At 42.8% G+C, this 21,300-nt stretch overlaps 1 protein-coding gene across 1 annotated transcript in view; it reads right to left on the reverse strand.

The window, feature by feature from the left end:
* VAT1L (vesicle amine transport 1 like) overlaps positions 1–21,300 on the reverse strand; it is a 1,045,598-nt gene that overhangs the window by 650,157 nt on the left and 374,141 nt on the right. The window lies entirely within an intron of this gene.

The following is a 21,300-nucleotide window of genomic DNA, read 5'->3' on the forward strand; positions in this document are numbered from 1 at the left end:
TCTGCTATGAAATGGAACCCAAAAGCAGAGGGTTGGTCTCCCTCCCCAAAGTGGGCCCATAGCATAATTAGGAAACTCTATTAAGTATAAAATGTCATCACAAGGCCACACACACAATCAGCAGCAGCCATCTGCTATGAAATGGAACCTAAATGCAGATGCCTGCTCCCCCTCCCCAAAAGGGGGCCATGCATAATTAGCAAGCTCTACTAAGTATAAAATTCTGCCCCAATGCCACACACAATCAGAAGCAGCCACAAAACGCGTATTTTAAGTCTGTGGACAGAGGGGCCCGATCAGCATGGAGAAAAGCTTTGAGCTGAATTGCGGGGAGCAACCTGGCGATACAGGACAACTGGCACAGGTAAAAACAATGATAGAATATATAATAAAAAAAAAATACATTTAATGTGTTGTATGGCAAACCTAGTTTCTGTATTTCTGGGTCTGAAAATGTCTGCTTTTATTTATGGTTTAAAAAACGATGGGTCAGCTTGTAGTTGGTCAGTAAGGCTGGGGGGATATACGCTTTAGATTTTCCAACAATCACAGTGGCATATAATGTTATATTATATTATATTATATGACAAGCAGGGTGTACAAAAGGGGCTTAAGGGGCAGTGGAAAGAGATAGGAATACGGATTGGTAGTGGTACTAAGTGAGAGAAAACACATTATTTTGTGAAATAATCAACATATAGGACATTTTTTCAAAGAGAGAGAGGCAGAGTGTATGCAAAAATTCCTGGTGAAATCCGACAGACACCTCACCATACACGACTAAAAGCACCTGTCCCGACTATTTATCAAAAAATACATTTATTAGTGGGGTGTAACAACCCAAACACCCCCTAAAGCTATGCCCCTGTAGTTAGTAGTTGTGTAAATGCAAATGCGTTACAGTGTACCCCCAATGCCCGTTGACAAGGTAGCTCCTGGTAATATCCTGTAATTATTAAAGTGTGTGTGTAAAATAGAGGTGTCAGAGGGATAGCTATTTCTTTTAATTGTGAGGGCTCAAGGACCTCAGTGTAGTTTATGGAATAGTAGATAGCTAAAGCAAGTTGTTTGTTTCATTTTGTTACATTTGCTTATGAGACTACAGGCTGTAGCTTCAAACAATTTAGTTATAGTGGTGTAGCGGGATACCAGAAAGGGTCCGGAGACTAGATCGGGGTAAGTAGGGTTTTATTTTGGTTAAAGTCTTTGTATATTGTCAGGTAAGTCTGTCCCGTTGGAACCCCGATGGATCCGTGTTGGCGTTGGTTCAGGCCCAGCGATGTTCGTCTTCTGGGATTTCTCTCCTCGCTATCCAGGTACCCTTCTAGTCCTTCCCTCGGGTTGTCCCAGTATACGTGCAGAGAGAGAGAAAACAGTCTGTCAGGACACTTGTCCTATATCTGATGCCCAGGGGAAACCGGGGTAGTGAGGGGACACCGCTGGCAAGGTGCTGTACAACCGGGTCTTTAGTGCAGGAGATTGTGAGGTTGGAGTATGTGCGGAAGGGTTTATTTATACTAAGGAGAGGGGTCAGGTAAAAAGGGGGGGTTGGCTATACTCCAACAAGGCAAGCACAAGGTATCACAGAGCCGAGGATCCACGTCTCCCTACCCACCCCGTAAACCGCTGCCGTACCTGCTGCAGCCACACTCCTCCCTCGGGAGTGTGGCACGGCGCTTCACAGAACCGTTGGCCTCCTGACTTTCCTTCGGCTTCCTCGCGCGTCGTCTCCTTCTCCTTGCTCCGAACTCCGTCTCTCCATTCTCCGCTCCACACACCGCCTCCCAACTCCACCGGGGTGTCGTCACACGCCAAGCTCTGGGTTTCTGGTCTTTTGCCCAATCCATGGCTTCTGGCGTCATCAGGGGGCGGGGCGTCGTCATCCTGGGATCTCCACTTAAAGGTACAGTCGTCCTCGTTGTCTTCTTGATTTTGACATGGGCTGATTCTTTCGGTACTCCAGTCACTCTGACAATGGTGCAAAGAGGGAGGGGAAGCAACGTCAGCATTCCACCAGTCAAAAAAGAGGGTCCCTTTTCTACCTGGCAGGACACCCCTTTACAAGTGGGTGGTAATTTTAACTGTACATATGAACCTATTATGGGATTGGAAGTAGTCATGGGGGAGGAAGCCTTAGCCATTGGGATCACTCAATTGGTAGCAGGTCCATCACTCCTGTGTTATAAAACAGCTATGCAAATGCTACAATATACGCTAGAACATGGATTAAGGGTGTGTAATGGCCGAATCATGGCCGAAAGTAAAGATGGGCGTTTATTATATACCTTTAAAAGGGGAAACACCCTTACTAGGATAAATTGCATCCTACATAGTACAGTAGAATGGCATGGAATTACAGCCTTTAAAATTGATGACAAAGAATATAGTGATCAATAACAGCTTGCAACTGCAACCGTCCCTTGGAAATAACCGATGGTCAATTGAGTGGCCCCATTTTGTGAATAATGCTGAGACCATGACTGAAATATATAACATCTTTTCCGAAGAGCTTAGCTCTCATGTAGAATGTGTTCAATTTTCAACATCAATTATGGTTATCCATCAATCGGTTTTGACTGCCCTAAGACCAGCACTAACAAAAGTATCAAATGTAAAGAAATAGCGTTGAAAGAATTACAGACTAATCCTTGGTACAATAAGCAATATAACGAGGTCAAGATACTCCTACTAGATTGCTTAAAAAAGGGAAATGTACAGTTACAGGAGGCAAGGGCTACTTACAAAATAGCATTAACTTATGCACATAGAGAATGGGAATAAGGGCAAGTCTAATGATCTACTCCATGCTGCTAAAACAAAAGATTTGTTTACGTTCTGGAAAATAATTTTGCGTGGTAGTGAAGACGCAATCTCCCATACAGAAAATGATTTGGATCCTGCCATCTGGACCCAATATTTTGCCAACGTCTATGCAGAGGCAAAGGGGGTTTCAAATGATCAGCATGGGTCGTTGACCATTGTGTAAATGATTGTACAGCCTACAGGATCCACGTTGGCTTAGAGGGAACAATAAAGGCAATTAACACAATTATGTTGGGTAAGGCTGCAGGATGTTTGCTAAGGTATGATCTAGAAGTATGGGGTCCTTACAATAACGTAATAATTAGCAATGCAGTAGCTTCAGGTGCACCGGTCACTCCCACTTGGAACGGTGCCGAAATAGTATCAATATTCTAAAAAGGGAGTAAACTCGACCCTACGAACTACAGGCCAATACGTCTTTTTGACACAATGCAGAAAGTTTATGCCAGACAAGTTCTGGATACATTGAATAACTGGATCTGTGGAAATCATATACTAACAGTTTACCAAGCCTGGTTTATATCTCAAACTAGCACAATTGATCATTTATTTAGGCATTTAGGTATTGAGGCATTTTGTGCATTTTATGGACATATGTTAAAATAGGAGCTGCCCGTATTTATATTGCATTTGTAGACTTAATGGCAGCATTTGACCTTGATCCAAGGGGGCTTCTCTGGGCACAACTGAAAGATACGGGAGTCCCAGAGGACATCCTTACCCAGATAGTTAGGTTAAACCAGGGTAACTATGCTATGGTCTGTTGGGGGGCGAATGGTGAACTAACTGAGTGAATCCAAATTAATAGAGGAGTGAGACAGGGCTGCATGCTCACACCAACTTTGTTCTCACTCTTTATTAAAATTTTTGTTGACCAGCTCAATAAGTGCAGGCATGGCTTCCAGAAGCTCTGCGGGTCCCCGGTTCCAGCATTGCTTTTTGCTGATGATACTATCCTAGTCTCGCATATGCCTTGGGGGCAATGAATACTGCACTTAAAAGGGATTGGAAATAAACATTAGCAAATCCAAATGTAGATCCTTAAAACCCAATAGGTCCTTAAAGAAAAAACATCCATGTTGGTAAGAAAAATCTTGAAATTGGGTCACATTTTAATTATCTGGGTATTACTATAGATTCTAGGGTGTCATGGAATCCCCGAATAAATCACGCAAGTATGATTCTTACACATGGTGAAAGGGAGGTCTACAGTAAATATCATAAGTCTACAATAAAAGCTGTTACACCGGCTCTAGAGATTTACAAGTACAAAGCACAGGCTGCAGCATTGTGTGGGGCTGAGCTGTGGGGCATAGAAAATTTGAGGCAGCTTTCCATAGAGGAAAATAAATTCATGAGGGGGTAATAGGCCTACCGGCGGCTACACCATTAATGCCTATTTTCCACGATCTTACCGTAAAACGGATAAAGCATATTGCAAACTTGAGACCTCTGCTCTTTTGGGTGAGGTTATGAACAAAGCAGGAGTTGGATCATTATAGAGAAGGCCTTGGAGAAATAATTGCCTTGAAAGCATGGTTCGTTATGCTTGACTTAAGTGATTATTGGGACGATCCGCAAACATTGTTCCAGAACGCCAACAAACAATTGAAGCAGATATTTGAGAGTACCAGCTGAACATACTGCATAGTAACCCAAGATTAGGCAGATTAACCACGCAATTTTTGGAAGCCAAGCCTTGTCCAGGGTTTCAGGAGTTGTTGGCTGTTGTTTATCCTCCGTGGCAAGAACGAATATTTGAAGTTTCTTTATGGTATCCTTCAAATTAAAGCTTATACAGTAAATTGGAATACGGATAATGGGTTACAAGCTACATTCTTTTGCACTTTATGCCCTTTAGCAAATGCAGAAAGTATTACACATATTTTGTTTTTTTGCACATTGTATAATAAGATTAGGAAGTAATGGATATGCTCTCTTAGTCAGAGGTTGGGATATAGAAAGCGCTAGGATGCTCTGAGAGTTTTGAGGTATGAAACGCTGATGTTTTTAGCTTGAGTAGGTATTTATTAGCAGTTGCAATTGCACGGAAAACAACAGGTCTAAAGTTTTAACGTTAAAAAAAAGAAAACGTATTAATTGCTTATCTGAATCTGTTTTTATTCTTTCCTATTTGTTTAAATTGAGAAATGTGTTTAAATGTAACTTTTATGGTTAGCAACCAAAATAAAGTTTGAAAGGTTGCAGGCCGAGTGGAAATCCACATTTACAAAATGAATGAAAAAAAATCTGCTTTTTAAACCCAAGTTTGTCAGGGGTTAAAGGTCAGCAGCAGGCTCTGAACCGGGCTGCAATGCAGGCTGCTAAATGCCACGGCCTGAGGCGTTGGTTGTGACAAAGGCCTCAGCGCATCGGTGAACAGGATAGGAACCGATTCGGTAATTGCCATTGATTCCTATGCCATAGGAACCAATGTCAATTACCGAATTGGTAAATACCGATTCGGTAAAATTACAGAATTTTCAAGGGTGACAGGGTGTCACTTTGACACCCTGTTGCACCCCTGATTCTGGCTTGTGTGCCATGTGGCACACATACATGCCCTAAGGGCATGTATATGTGTCACATGGCACAGGTGTACATGCACAGATGTGCATGTACACAGGAATTCGTTATTTACCATGCAATAGTATTACATGGTAAATAACGAATTCTTAGGGGCCTGTGGCACTGTTTTCAGTGCCACCTACATATAGATTTACCGATTCGGTAAATTTACCGAATCGGTATTTTACAGAATTCTGTGAATTTTAGGCCCCCTACATCTCAATCACCAAATGCCGGTCAGTAATGGCCGAAATCGGCCGTTACAGACCGGCATTTGGTGACCTACATCTGGCCCCTAATGCAGCCCATGGGCTTAGACATCGGTACTGTTTAGTGCAGATTCAAAGCCCTAGCATTAATTAGCCTTGGTGCTACAGAGTTTGCTAAGAATGTCAGTTTCAGAAATTTTAAAAGATATGTAAAAGTGTGTGAGGGCGGGTGTGTGTGTGTGTGTGTGTGTGTGTGTGTGTCTGTGTCTGTGTCTGTGTCTGTCTGTGTAAATTATTTCATTATATTGTGAGCAACACGTCTAGAATTGTTTTTAAATGCCTCAATCAACTAGGACAGGTGTTGCTTGTTAGAACTGTTTTAAACCAAATCTGTCTGCTCTACACACAGGGTCTCCCAGAATTAACATTGAGCCATGAGGAAACAGTTGAATTTCAGCAAGGTACAGATATTTAGAATGCTATAGTTCTGAGACCGTTGCCAACCTTATTGTCTCAACAAGGCAAACATTTTCTAAATGGATATACTTGTGTGTATGGTTTTACATTTTATGAGGTGGAAGTGCAGCTAGGTGTTGATGCGCAAAACCAAATCTTAGAGTCCAAAGACACATAGGACAGCATCCAGCAAAATCCTGCTATCACAGGTGAACAAAGGGATGGCCTTGCTGTTTGAAGGATATGTAATGATTAGCCTGTACTGTCCAAAACCCCCCAAGATTCCATTGTGCCCTCAGAGAGTGTACTAAATCAGTGTATTTTAATGGAAATGTGACAATGATTCTTTTTCTTCGCAGTTCGAATACACCCACACAATTACGCCAAACCTCAGCAAAGAGGTAACCCCCCAAGCAAAAGTTGTGGCCGGAGCATCAATGAGTCCAGGAAGGGTTTTGACCTTGTTTAATAAAAGTCTTCAGGGCCTATAGATGAACCGTCTACAAAGAAAGGGGATCCACAAAGGGAAAAATCAGATGTGTTTTACAAAATGTAGTGCTAAAATAACCCTAATATATTTTTGTCTCTAGCATCATGTTTCTCCAACATCTGGTAAAGCCTATAAAAATTGTAAAGTAATAGTTGGACAGGCAGTAGTAGAGAGATGTTCAGGTCTTTTTTTTTTACTAATGTGTATTTATTTTTGTGTCCGTCGTAGAGGCAACACAAAAGACTGATGCCGGAGTATCACAAAAGGTTAAGCATATGTCGACACTTCTAAAGGACATCACACAGATTCATCAAATCGACCCTACACCAGCAACTGGTGAGAGATGCCCAGTGCGTCCTAACAAACCATGCATTGCCTCCGCAAATGCAGGCCTTAGAGACACTCGTTACTCTAACCCCTACACTGCTTTACCAAAAAATCCTAGAACCAGTACAGTGAACACTCATACAGGAAGGGCATTTTTTGCTAGGTGTATAGACCTCAAATGGGTGCACACTTCCAGCTGCAGACACACAAACAGCCAGACTCATGTACAAACCAGGAAGTAGTTCTCACGCTAAACAAACCAAAATTGATTTGCCTATCCTTAAAGAAGAAGAAGAAGAACTCACAGTCCGAGTCATGTATAGAGCTTCTCAGGGGGCTACACGGTGAGCCACAAGCGCATATAAAAATCTCATGAACCCTAGCTGATGAAGGGCTTCAAAACGATAATTCCCAAACAAACACATCTTATGTAAATACAGTTTTCTCAAGGACTAGACAGGGATGTCATTGAGTTCTGAAGCATCAGCCAGCGCTGCAACCACTCACTGTGTTACCTCTAATGTAGACCCAGAGGGGCAGCAGCCCACTGTTCCCAGCCCCAGCTTTTCCGACACCTCTACCGCACAGAGATATTATGACCAGCATTTAAATTCACCATATCCTATGTTACCGGTTAAGCCTGCAGGAGCGTACGATCCCACCAGCCCAGCCGCACATGTAAAACCTGCATCACCCACCTCAACATACCCCAACAGCAGTGCAGGATGCAGTGGATGTCATAATCAGAGCTTTGAAACAGATGTAGCGCCGAGGCATCCTCAGGTGCAGCCGGCAGATATTCCGCTGGGTGTTCGGATTGGGAACTGCTCTATTTGATTCCCCCAATTCCAGACCTTCAGAATGGTGTTAGTGGGTGAAGCCAGAGAGAAGTGCTTGTGGAGATTCAGGGTAATATACACCCCACCCCTACTATCACAGATAATGCCCCAGAATATGGGTTTTTAGTCCAAAAAGCAATACTATGGTCATATGTGAAAGACATGCACCAGGTTGTGAGAAAACTAAAATCCAATCTGAACTCTAAGGCCATAAAAGTTTGGAAGACAGAAGCATAGAACCAATCCTCTGGTGATGTACAGGGGGATATAATCCAGAGGGTGCAAAGCTGTAGAAGAGAGGTGTTACAATCATGAGAATCAGCAGTTACAGACATACAGGGTTCCACCTTTATTAATAGCTCTTTACAAAGTTCCAAATATAAAAAGAAGGTCCAAGATATGCTTACTAAAGTGCAACAGTTCTTACAAGTCTGTCTGGCCAAATAGAAGTTAGAACCCTGCGGACAGGGCCTAAACGTTCCAAATGCCATGACAGTGCATTCTAAAATGGCAAGGGTTAGACCCTGAAACACAAATTTAGGAGTGGGCATCAGGCGCTCCAAACGTTTCATGCATTTACAGGGCAAAGCTGAGAGATACAGATAAAACAAACACAACTATGGTCTTAAAATAAAGGCTGTAGCTAGGGAATCAGAGAGGGCATCTCCAGCAAATACTCTCAAGAACTTTCAAACCGGCTCTGGGGGGCTCACTAAAAACGGGTGGACCTGTGAGAAACAAAGTGGGCAACTAGCATCAAGCAGCATACAGAGAGCTCAACATCGAACACAAACCAAAATTGAGTTGCCTATCCTTAAAGAAGAAGAAGAAGGGCCCACAGTCCGAGACCTACAAACCGTCCCTTTAGATCTATCCTTAAAAAACACAGTTACTGCACAGTCATGTCTGCCTAATCTTCATGCAGGTAAGTGTTCACCATCAGAGAGGGTGATTCTCGATGTGCTCCCCAGAGGATCTGCAAAATCGACAATAAATATCTCACATAGCCTTTGGGATGAAAGGTTACCACATGTACTCTATTTGATGAAGGGGTCGAAAACAATCATTCAGACCAGGACCCATATTCTTCATGTATAGAGCTTCTCAAGGGTCTACACGGTGAGCCACAAGCGCATATAAAAATCTCATGAACCCTAGCTGATGAAGGGCTTCAAAACGATAATTCCCAAACAAACACATCTTATGTAAATACAGTTTTGTCAAGGACTAGACAGGGATGTCATTGAGTTCTGAAGCATCAGCCAGCGCTGCAACCACTCACAGTGTTACCTCTAATGTAGACCCAGAGGGGCAGCAGCCCACTGTTCCCAGCCCCAGCTTTTCCGACAACGCTACCGCAGAGAGATATTATGACCAGCATTTAAATTCACCATATCCTATGTTACCGGTTAAGCCTGCAGGAGCGTACAATCCCACCAGCCCAGCCGCACATGTAAAACCTGCATCACCCACCTCAACATACCCCAACAGCAGTGCAGGATGCAGTGGATGTCATAATCAGAGCTTTGAAACAGATGTAGCGCCGAGGCATCCTCAGGTGCAGCCGGCAGATATTCTGCTGGGTGTTCGGATTTGGAACTGCTCTATTTGATTCCCCCAATTCCAGACCTTCAGAATGGTGTTAGTGGGTGAAGCCAGAGAGAAGTGCTCATGGAGATTCAGGGTAATATACACCCCACCCCTACTATCACAGATAATGCCCCAGAATATGGGGTTTTAGTCCAAAAAGCAATACTATGGTCATATGTGAAATACATGCACCAGGTTGTGAGAAAACTAAAATCCAATCTGAACTCTAAGGCCATAAAAGTTTGGAAGACAGAAACATAGAACCAATCCTCTGGTGATGTACAGGGGGATATAATCCAGAGGGTGCAAAGCTGTAGAAGAGAGGTGTTACAATCTTGAGAATCAGCAGTTACAGACATACAGGGTTCCACCTTTATTAATAGCTCTTTACAAAGTTCCAAATATAAAAAGAAGGTTCAAGATATGCTTACTAAAGTGCAACAGTTCTTACAAGTCTGTCTGGCCAAATAGAAGTTAGAACCCTGCGGACAGGGCCTAAACGTTCCAAATGCCATGACAGTGCATTCTAAAATGGCATGGGTTAGACCCTGAAACACAAATTTAGGAGTGGGCAGCAGGCGCTCCAAACGTTTCGTGCATTCACAGGGCAAAGCTGAGAGATACAGATAAAACAAACACAACTATGGTCTTAAAATAAAGGCTGTAGCTAGGAAATCAGAGAGGGCATCTCCAGCAAATACTCTCAAGAACTTTCAAACCGGCTCTGGGGGGCTCACTAAAAACGGGTGGACCTGTGAGAAACAAAGTGAGCAACTAGCATCAAGCAGCATAGACTTTTAATCAGTAATTTAAAGAAAGTCAGAATGTGGGCTACAAGGAGGCTTAAAAATACTCTGCCTCAGAATCAGAGACAGCTCCCCAAAATGATTCACCAGAGAGCTCAACATCGAACACAAACCAAAATTGAGTTGCCTATCCTTAAAGAAGAAGAAGAAGAGCCCACAGTCCGAGACCTACAAACCGTTCCTTTAGATCTATCTTTAAAAAATACAGTTACCGCACAGCCATGTCTGCCTAATCTTCATGCAAGTAAGTGTTCACCATCAGAGAGGGTGAATCTCGATGTGCTCCCCAGAGGATCTGCAAAATCGACTATAAATATCTCACATAGCCTTTGGGATGAAAGGTTACCACATGTACTCTATTTGACGAAGGGCTTGAAAACAATCATTCAGACCAGGACCCATATTCGTCATGTATGTAGCTTCTCAGGGGGCTAAACGGTGAGCCGCAAGCGCATATAAAAATCTCATGAACCCTAGCTGATGAAGGGCTTGAAAACGATAATTCCCAAACAGACACATCTTATGTAGATACAGTTTTCTCAAGGACTAGACAGGGATGCCATTGAGTTTTGAAGCATCAGCCAGCGCTGCCACCACTCACAGTGTTACCTCTAATGTAGACCCATAGGGGTAGCAGCCCACTGTTCCCAGTCCTAGCTTTTCCGTCACCTCTACCGCAGAGAGATATTATGACCAGCATTTAAATTCACCATATCCTATGTTACCAGTTAAACCTGCAGGAGGGTACGATCCCACCAGCCCAGCCGCACGTGTAAAACCTGCATCACCCGCCTCAACATACCCCAACAGCAGTGCAGGATGCAGTGGATGTCATAATCAGAGCTTTGAAACAGATGTAGCGCCGAGTCATCCTCAGGTGCAGCCGGCAGATATTCCGCTGGGTGTTCGGATTGGGAACTGCTCTGTTTGATTCCCCCAATTCCAGACCTTCAGAATGGTGTTAGTGGGTGAAGCCAGAAAGAAGTGCTTGTGTAGATTCAGGGTAATATACGCCCCACCCCTACTATCACGGATAATGCCCCAGAATATGGGTTTTTAGTCCAAAAAGCAATACTATGGTCATATGTGAAAGTCATGCACCAGGTTGTCAGAAAACTAAAATCCAATCTGAACTCTAAGGCCATAAAACTGTGGAAGACAGAGACAGAGAACCAATCCTCTGGTGATGTACAGGGGGATATAATCCAGAGGGTGCAAAGGTGTAGAAGAGAGGTGTTACAATCTTGAGAATTAGCAGTTACAGACATACAGGGTTCCACCTTTATTAATAGCTCTTTACAAAGTTCCAAATAAAAAAAGAAGGTCCAAGACATGCTTACTAAAGTGCAACAGGTCTTACAAGTCTGTCTGGCCAAATAGAAGTTAGAACCCTGCGGACAGGGCCTAAAAGTTCCAAATGCCATGACAGTGCATTCTAAAATGGCATGGGTTAGACCCTGAAACACAAATTTAGGAGTGGGCAGCAGGCGCTCCAAACGTTTCATGCATTCACAGGGCAAAGCTGAGAGATACAGATAAAACAAACACAACTATGGTCTTAAAATAAAGGCTGTAGCTAGGGAATCAGAGAGGGCATCTCCAGCAAATACTCTCAAGAACTTTCAAACCGGCTCTGGGGGACTCACTAAAAACGGGTGGACCTGTGAGAAACAAAGTGGGCAACTAGCATCAAGCAGCATAGACTTTTAATCAGTAATTTAAAGAAAGTCAGAATGTGGGCTACAAGGAGGCTTAAAAATACTCTGCCTCAAAATCAGAGACAGCTCCCCAAAATGATTCACCAGAGAGCTCAACATCGAACACAAACCCAAAATCTGAGGATTCGGAGATGGGGTTTTTACTTAGAGAGCGTCAGAAGGTGCCAGCGAAATGTAGAGAGATTTAATGCTACAGAGTCTTACAAAGAATTCAGGTTTGTCAACTTAGAATGAATAAATGCATGAACTCATCTGATCATGGGAATTTTAGCCATTCACTAGGCCGTACAAATGCTCACAGAGCAGTTGCTAGATGACGTGGGGCCTAATGATTTCTTTCAGCTCCGCTTCCAAAGGTAACTATTGACAGTCCCTTGTTCGCCAGATGAATGCCTCACAATGCATTTGATTCTGTGGAATTTTTAGAAAACCTTTCACAGAATGAAGCAGAAAAGTAGCATTTGGGAACTTCAGAATAGTCGCCATCATTTTTCCGGGTTGCGAGCGGTCGTTTCCAGACCACTAAAAAGTATCTTTTACAGTAAAGTTATTGACAGCGGTGGTTGCTCAGCTTTAACACCGGCATGACCAACACGTGTCTGGTGGCTAGCATCGCTGGGTTACTAATGGATTGCAGCACTACCTAGGTTGTTCTGTCTAGAGCAGTTGAAGCCCATGCTGCAGTTGAAATACCTCCTGACAGACCGCTAGGCTTTGGAGAACTGGGTCTTTGTGAGAACTATTTTGCCATCACGGTAAAAGTTCTTTACTACGCAGATCGTGGAAGTAGTTCACATTCAAAGAGCCTGTGAAAAGTAAGACAGTTTAAATTCTCCATCATGAAAATCACTTTTACGGTATCTTGAACCTTAAGGGTTTTGTAGGAGACAAGTACATGTGCACCCATTGCAATCACATCTACAATACACAGACAGCTCATTAGGGTGAAATGCAATGTAAAATGTGTCAAAGGGATCGTTGAATCGTAGTCACGGATCAGATGGTGAGATGTACTAGATGGAATCTATTCTGTCGCTCGCAAAACTGCTTGAGCATACACACAGGAGTTATTCAGTGCATCCCTGAAGCAGACTGTATGGGGTGAGGGTGCTACACAGCTACCAATCACAAATTCAAAGGTATGAAATGCCCCAGGTGTAAGGCTTATTTTCATCCAGGAACAGAACAAGTGTTACATGACTAAAGGCCGGCCCCAGACCAAAACAGAAAACTACATAGTGTTCAAAACAGAGTGTACCTAAGATACCGGAGTGCACCAGCCGAACTAAATTTTCACACACCATCTAACTTCTGATGAAAACTGGGAGTCTGAAGGCCCTTCTTGCATTAACAAATTCCTTAGCACATTCACACAGACAAAATTCAAAAGGTATACCCTGATGGCCCATAATTCAAAAGCATATGACTCGTTCTTTATTTTGTAAAATATGATTCATGAAAAAATGCCTGGAAAGTTCATCACCCAGGGCTCCAAGCTGATGCTGTTAACGGTTTCACCTTTACATATAAGGTTCATAGATATTTTCTAATATGATTTCCCAAGTCTGTATACATTGTGAACAAGATGAAGTTATACCCCTTAGATCACCCTAGCATCATATATATGGACTTTAAAGCCATGGACGAATACTTTGGGTTTGTAAAATGTCAAGTCTACCTGCCCCGGAGGCTTTAGTTCCCCATACTACTGTACAGAGTCGATGGTAAGCTAATGTGCACTGAAAGTAAAGAGACTAGCAAGAGCAGACACACTGATGAACAAAGGGTGCTCACCGGGACCTGGTGTAGCAATGAGGTACAGGCAGCCTTAGAGAAAGGATAGAGACTTGGAAAAAATACACAAAATTTTGCACTTTGAGAGGACTACAAACCAACTCTTTTCTGAGTATATTAACTTATTTCTCAGAGACGAGCAGGAGACATCAGGGTTTCCAAAATGGTGCATTAATGAGGCCTCAAGGCAAATATACATCGATGATTACCATGCTTGTGAGGGTATATGCTTGAGACATGCGTTCAAAGAAGTCAACCCCACAAGATGACAGCTAGCCAAGCTGTGACTCAGTTCCTTGTTGGGAAAATTCACACGGCATACAAACTTGTCAAACACGACCATCATCACCGATCCTGATGAACTGTTTAAATATCTTTTTGCGCCGAGTTACGAGGTGCCCAGCTGCAAGTTTATAGATGATGAAACCACAGCGCTGTGTTGGAAATACACAAACGACTACCCCTCAACTTGTAACAATATAGACACCTTCACAGCCTTTTCACAACTCCTAATGCTGTTTTAGAGCTTTACAAAGTGATGGATAAACTTGAGTGTCTGTAGCACGATACTGACTTTGTTTTTTTTGTGAGCAAATTAGGGAATGAAGATCCTCAACTCAGCGATTACCTAGGAGATTTGACCAGCGAGCTAGAAAAGGAGGAGTACATATTCGTGTTCACCTCATCTGGTACCAAACCTATTCTTACAGAACTTCTAACAGTGCGGTATGTATGAAAGTCAAAGGCATCACCGTAAATGTAAACAACAGTGTCAACATCAATATTGACAGTCTAAAGGGTTGGGTGAACAAATACTCTACCTTGCGTGACCTTGAAATTTATAAAACAATCATTGTAAAACAGCCTAGCATAGTCTGATCAAAAACCTGGGAAATCACAACCCAAGCATTGCATCAAACATTGCATGTAGTGTTTGATAAAAGAGTATTGACTGGTGACTACAAAACTCTACCTTAAGGTGTCTGAAGGTGCATTAGAGACTCGCAACCCCGACTATGGACACCAGGTTGCAGCACCCATTCTTCTGCATTTTAGCATGCCCCTCAAATTGCAGTTAAATCTATTTTATAAAGAAACTATTAGAAAATGCTCCCAGTGTGTTATCCTAAGCACCTAATATTGCTTGACTTTATTCATTCTAGCAAGATCTTTATACGGAAATATCCCTAAGGTTCCCACACATCAAATTTACAGAAGGCATACCAAATATTCTCAATGACGATGAATTTATACCTACAGGCCTTCGAAACATGGTGATTTTATATGACCATATGAGAGAAAGTGGGGATGACCCTGAGATAGGCAAAGCTATTACTCAATATTCACACCATCACAATCTAAGCACATGTTAAATCATGCAGAACTACAAGGGAAGAGCAGTCATTTTATAGCTCTCAACACCTCATACCTGGTTTTATTTAAAACCTTCTGAAACAAACAACAGATATCCATTATAGCTAAATATATGTACCCTGAAAAACACCCAGTTTTCTTGGAACCCTTTATCAATGCTACTGAGTAGCCCCATAGCTACTTACTGGTAAACGTAAAATCCAGTACCCTTAAAGACTACAGACTGCATGCTTGTATTTTCTCGCTAAATTTTCCCACCACTTCCACACTTAAAAGCAAGCCCAAAGCATATAAAATAATTGCTAAAGAGTCTCCCGCCGTAGTCACACTCTTGACCTTATTTTACCCAATATTGACCATGTTGGCGCCTCTAGCTGTAATCTAGTCCTCTTACAAAAGTTGACTCTATATGCCCCTGACTCTAAACACCCTCCACCATCCTCCTCAATGCCTTAAGAACCACTACCATCCTTAGACATCATTGTTGAAGAACTTTAAAAAAATATAAGTCAAAGGTACAGAAGGGCCGCGCAAATGTTGCTCAGTAAAATGTCAGCTTCTAAAGACCTGTCTTAGTCAGAAGTCTTATGCAGCCCAGAACACTATGGCTTCAGAAAGCACCAAGAGGTTGGGAACAGTTTCTGCAAGCCTTGGCAGAACTCAACATTCGGTCGACAATTGTCAGTGATGCTGAACACAGGCGGCTGCTTGAAAGTTTGAAAATCCGAATTACAGCTCCCCAAGTAACTCAAAAAACAGTTGTTTTTTACCCCTCCCTAAAAACTTGTAAACTTGTGGATTTATAAAGCGCAAATTGTTGCCCGGAGGCGTCCAAGCGCTAGGATAGCCAGAGCCTACTAAGGAAATGGAGGGGAGGCAGACAGTTAGTAAGAGGATGCAAACAAAAAGGTCTTTAGTTGCTTGCGGAACTCCGTGAGGTTAGGGTTTGCTCTGAGGTGGAGTGGGAGGGTGTTCCAGGTCTTGGATGCGTTGTAAGTGAACGTCCTTCCTCCAGATCTGGATCTTTTTATTCTTGGTACTACAGCCAAGAAGGTCTGGCTGGAACGCAGACTTCGGTTTGGGGTGTAATGGGTAACCAGATCGCGTGTGATGCTGGGTCCTATGTCCCAGAAGGATTGATGAGCTATGCATAATGTTTTGAACAGAACTCTCTGCCGGATCGGAAGCCAGTAAAGGCTGATCAGTCCGGCCCTCACTGAGTGTCTGCAGGGAATTTTGAGCAGTAGGCGTGCTGCGCAATTCTGTACAATCTGCAGCCTGCGTAGGGTGTATTCGGGGGCGCCAAGGTAAAGTACATTGTTGAAATCAAGGCGTGATTGAATAAGACCTTGAATGGCTGCCTGTTTAGCTTCCATGGGCAGGAGGGGAAATATTTTATGTAGCACCCTCATGATGCCAAAACAGGTGGCTGAAAGTTTAGTGGCCTGGACATTAAAAGATAATGAACTGTCCAGCCACACTCCGAGTCTTTTGATAGTGTTTTTGGGGATTGGGGGAGGGCCTAGACAGGGGGGCCACAGAGAGGGAGGGAGGGCCAGCTCTGATGGGCCTAAGAGCATAAGCTCTGTTTTATCCCCATTCAGCTTCAGGGATGATGATGACATCCAGTTCCTCACCTCCTCCAGGCACTCTCTAAGTCTGCCTGGCGCAGTTCGATTAGCCTCCTGCGCCAGTGAGACCACTAGTTGCGTGTCGTCCGCATAGGATATGATCTTAACTCCAAATGGGCGGACGACATGAGCCAGCGGTCTCATATACAGATTGAAAAGCGCGGGGCTTAGAGAGGAGCCCTGAGGGACACCACATTTTAGGGGTCTGCTGGAGGACACGGATTCGCCATCAAAAACCCTGAAGGATCTGTTGTCCAAGAAGGATTTAAACCATGCCCAGGCCTTATCCTTGATCCCCGCACAGGACAACTTGTTCAGTAAGGTGTCATGACTGACCGTATCTAAAAAGGGAGTAAACTCGACCCTGGGAACTACAGGCCAATACGTCTTTTTGACACAATGCAGAAAGTTTATGCCAGACAAGTTCTGGATACATTGAATAACTGGATCTGTGGAAATCATATACTAACAGTTTACCAAGCCTGGTTTATATCTCAAACTAGCACAATTGATCATTTATTTAGGCATTTAGGTATTGAGGCATTTTGTGCATTTTATGGACATATGTTAAAATAGGAGCTGCCCGTATTTATATTGCATTTGTAGACTTAAGGGCAGCATTTGACCTTGATCCAAGGGGGCTTCTCTGGGCACAACTGAAAGATACGGGAGTCCCAGAGGACATCCTTACCCAGATAGTTAGGTTACACCAGGGTAACTATGCTATGGTCTGTTGGGGGGCGAATGGTGAACTAACTGAGTGAATCCAAATTAATAGAGGAGTGAGACAGGGCTGCATGCTCACACCAACTTTGTTCTCACTCTTTATTAAAATTTTTGTTGACCAGCTCAATAAGTGCAGGCATGGCTTCCAGAAGCTCTGCGGGTCCCCGGTTCCAGCATTGCTTTTTGCTGATGATACTATTCTAGTCTCGCATATGCCTTGGGGGCAATGAATACTGCACTTAAAAGGGATTGGAAATAAACATTAGCAAATCCAAATGTAGATCCTTAAAACCCAATAGGTCCTTAAAGAAAAAACATCCATGTTGGTAAGAAAAATCTTGAAATTGGGTCACATTTTAATTATCTGGGTATTACTATAGATTCTAGGGTGTCATGGAATCCCCGAATAAATCACGCAAGTATGATTCTTACACATGGTGAAAGGGAGGTCTACAGTAAATATCATAAGTCTACAATAAAAGCTGTTACACCGGCTCTAGAGATTTACAAGTACAAAGCACAGGCTGCAGCATTGTGTGGGGCTGAGCTGTGGGGCATAGAAAATTTGAGGCAGCTTTCCATAGAGGAAAATAAATTCATGAGGGGGTAATAGGCCTACCGGCGGCTACACCATTAATGCCTATTTTCCACGATCTTACCGTAAAACGGATAAAGCATATTGCAAACTTGAGACCTCTGCTCTTTTGGGTGAGGTTATGAACAAAGCAGGAGTTGGATCATTATAGAGAAGGCCTTGGAGAAATAATTGCCTTGAAAGCATGGTTTGTTATGCTTGGCTTAAGTGATTATTGGGACGATCCGCAAACATTGTTCCAGAACTCCAACAAACAATTGAAGCAGATATTTGAGAGTACCAGCTGAACATACTGCATAGTAACCCAAGATTAGGCAGATTAACCACGCAATTTTTGGAAGCCAAGCCTTGTCCAGGGTTTCAGGAGTTGTTGGCTGTTGTTTATCCTCCCGTGGCAAGAACGAATATTTGAAGTTTCTTTATGGTATCCTTCAAATTAAAGCTTATACAGTAAATTGGAATACGGATAATGGCTTACAAGCTAAATTCTTTTGCACTTTATGCCCTTTAGCAAATGCAGAAAGTATTACACATATTTTGTTTTTTTGCATATTGTATAATAAGATTAGGAAGTAATGGATATGCTCTCTTAGTCAGAGGTTGGGATATAGAAAGCGCTACGATGCTCTGAGAGTTGTGAGGTATGAAACGCTGATGTTTTTAGCTTGAGTAGGTATTTATTAGCAGTTGCAATTGCACGGAAAACAACAGGTCTAAAGTTTTAACGTTAAAAAAAAAAGAAAACGTATTAATTGCTTATCTGGATCTGTTTTTATTCTTTCCTATTTGTTTAAATGGAGAAATGTGTTTAAATGTAACTTTTATGGTTAGCAACCAAAATAAAGTTTGAAAGGTTGCAGGCCGAGTGGAAATCCACATTTACAAAATGAATGAAATAAAATCTGCTTTTTAAACCCAAGTTTGTCAGGGGTTAAAGGTCAGCAGCAGGCTCTGAACCGGGCTGCAATGCAGGCTGCTAAATGCCACGGCCTGAGGCGTTGGTTGTGACAAAGGCCTCAGCGCATCGGTGAACAGGATAGGAACCGATTCGGTAATTGCCATTGATTCCTATGCCATAGGAACCAATGTCAATTACCGAATTGGTAAATACCGATTCGGTAAAATTACAGAATTTTCAAGGGTGACAGGGTGTGACTTTGACACCCTGTTGCACCCCTGATTCTGGCTTGTGTGCCATGTGGCACACATACATGCCCTAAGGGCATGTATATGTGTCACATGGCACAGGTGTACATGCACAGATGTGCATGTACACAGGAATTCGTTATTTACCATGCAATAGTATTACATGGTAAATAACGAATTCTTAGGGGCCTGTGGCACTGTTTTCAGTGCCACCTACATATAGATTTACCGGTTCGGTAAATTTACCGAATCGGTATTTTACAGAATTCTGTAAATTTTAGGCCCCCTACATCTCAATCACCAAATGCCGGTCAGTAATGGCCGAAATCGGCCGTTACCGACCGGCATTTGGTGACCTACATCTGGCCCCTAATGCAGCCCATGGGCTTAGACATCGGTACTGTTTAGTGCAGATTCAAAGCCCTAGCATTAATTAGCCTTGGTGCTACACAGTTTGCTAAGAATGTCAGTTTCAGAACTTTTAAAAGATATGTAAAAGTGTGTGAGGGAGGGTGTGTGTGTGTGTGTGTGTGTGTGTGTGTTTGTGTCTGTGTCTGTCTGTGTAAATTATTTCATTATATTGTGAGCAACACGTCTAGGATTGTTTTTAAATGCCTCAATCAACTAGGACAGGTGTTGCTTGTTAGAACTGTTTTAAACCAAATCTGTCTGCTCTACACACAGGGTCTCCCAGAATTAACATTGAGCCATGAGGAAACAGTTGAATTTCAGCAAGGTACAGATATTTAGAATGCTATAGTTCTGAGACCGTTGCCAACCTTATTGTCTCAACATGGCAAACATTTTCTAAATGGATATACTTGTGTGTAGGGTTTTACATTTTATGAGGTGGAAGTGCAGCTAGAAGTTGATGCGCAAAAACAAATCTTAGAGTCCAAAGACACATAGGACAGCATCCAGCAAAATCCTGCTATCACAGGTGAACAAAGGGATGGCCTTGCTGTTTGAAGGATATGTAATGATTAGCCTGTACTGTCCAAAACCCCCCAAGATTCCATTGTGCCCTCAGAGAGTGTACTAAATCAGTGTATTTTAATGGAAATGTGACAATGATTCTTTTTCTTCGCAGTTCGAATACACCCACACAATTACGCCAAACCTCAGCAAAGAGGTAACCCCCCAAGCAAAAGTTGTGGCCGGAGCATCAATGAGTCCAGGAAGGGTTTTGACCTTGTTTATTAAAAGGAAGTCTTCAGGGCCTATAGATGAACCGTCTACAAAGAAAGGGGATCCACAAAGGGAAAAATCAGATGTGTTTTACAAAATGTAGTGCTAAAATAACCCTAATATATTTTTGTCTCTAGCATCATGTTTCTCCAACATCTGGTAAAGCCTATAAAAATTGTAAAGTAATAGTTGGACAGGCAGTAGTAGAGAGATGTTCAAGTCTTTTTTTTTTTACTAATGTGTATTTATTTTTGTTTCCGTCGTAGAGGCAACACAAAAGACTGATGCCGGAGTATCACAAAAGGTTAAGCATATGTCGACACTTCTAAAGGACATCACACAGATTCATCAAATCGACCCTACACCAGCAACTGGTGAGAGATGCCCAGTGCGTCCTAACAAACCATGCATTGCCTCCGCATATGCAGGCCTTAGAGACACTCGTTACTCTAACCCCTACACTGCTTTACCAAAAAATCCTAGAACCAGTACAGCGAACACTCATACAGGAAGGGCATTTTTTGCTAGGTGTATAGACCTCAAATGGGTGCACACTTCCAGCTGCAGACACACAAACAGCCAGACTCATGTACAAACCAGGAAGTAGTTCTCACGCTAAACAAACCAAAATTGATTTGCCTATCCTTAAAGAAGAAGAAGAAGAGCTCACAGTCCGAGACCTACAAACCGTCCCTTTAGATCTGTCCTTAAAAAACACAGTTACTGCACAGTCATGACTGCCTAATCTTCATGCAGGTAAGTGTTCACCATCAGAGAGGGTGAATCTCGATGTGCTCCCAAGAGGATCTGCAAAAACGACTATAAATATCTCACATAGCCTTTGGGATGAAAGGTTACCACATGTACTCTATTTGATGAAGGGCTTGAAAACAATCATTCAGACCAGGACCCATATTCTTCATGTATAGAGCTTCTCAGGGGGCTACACGGTGAGCCACAAGCGCATATAAAAATCTCATGAACCCTAGCTGATGAAGGGCTTCAAAACGATAATTCCCA

The sequence above is a fragment of the Lissotriton helveticus genome, chromosome 12 (assembly GCF_964261635.1).
Source record: "Lissotriton helveticus chromosome 12, aLisHel1.1, whole genome shotgun sequence".
NCBI classification, from domain to species: domain Eukaryota; kingdom Metazoa; phylum Chordata; class Amphibia; order Caudata; family Salamandridae; genus Lissotriton; species Lissotriton helveticus.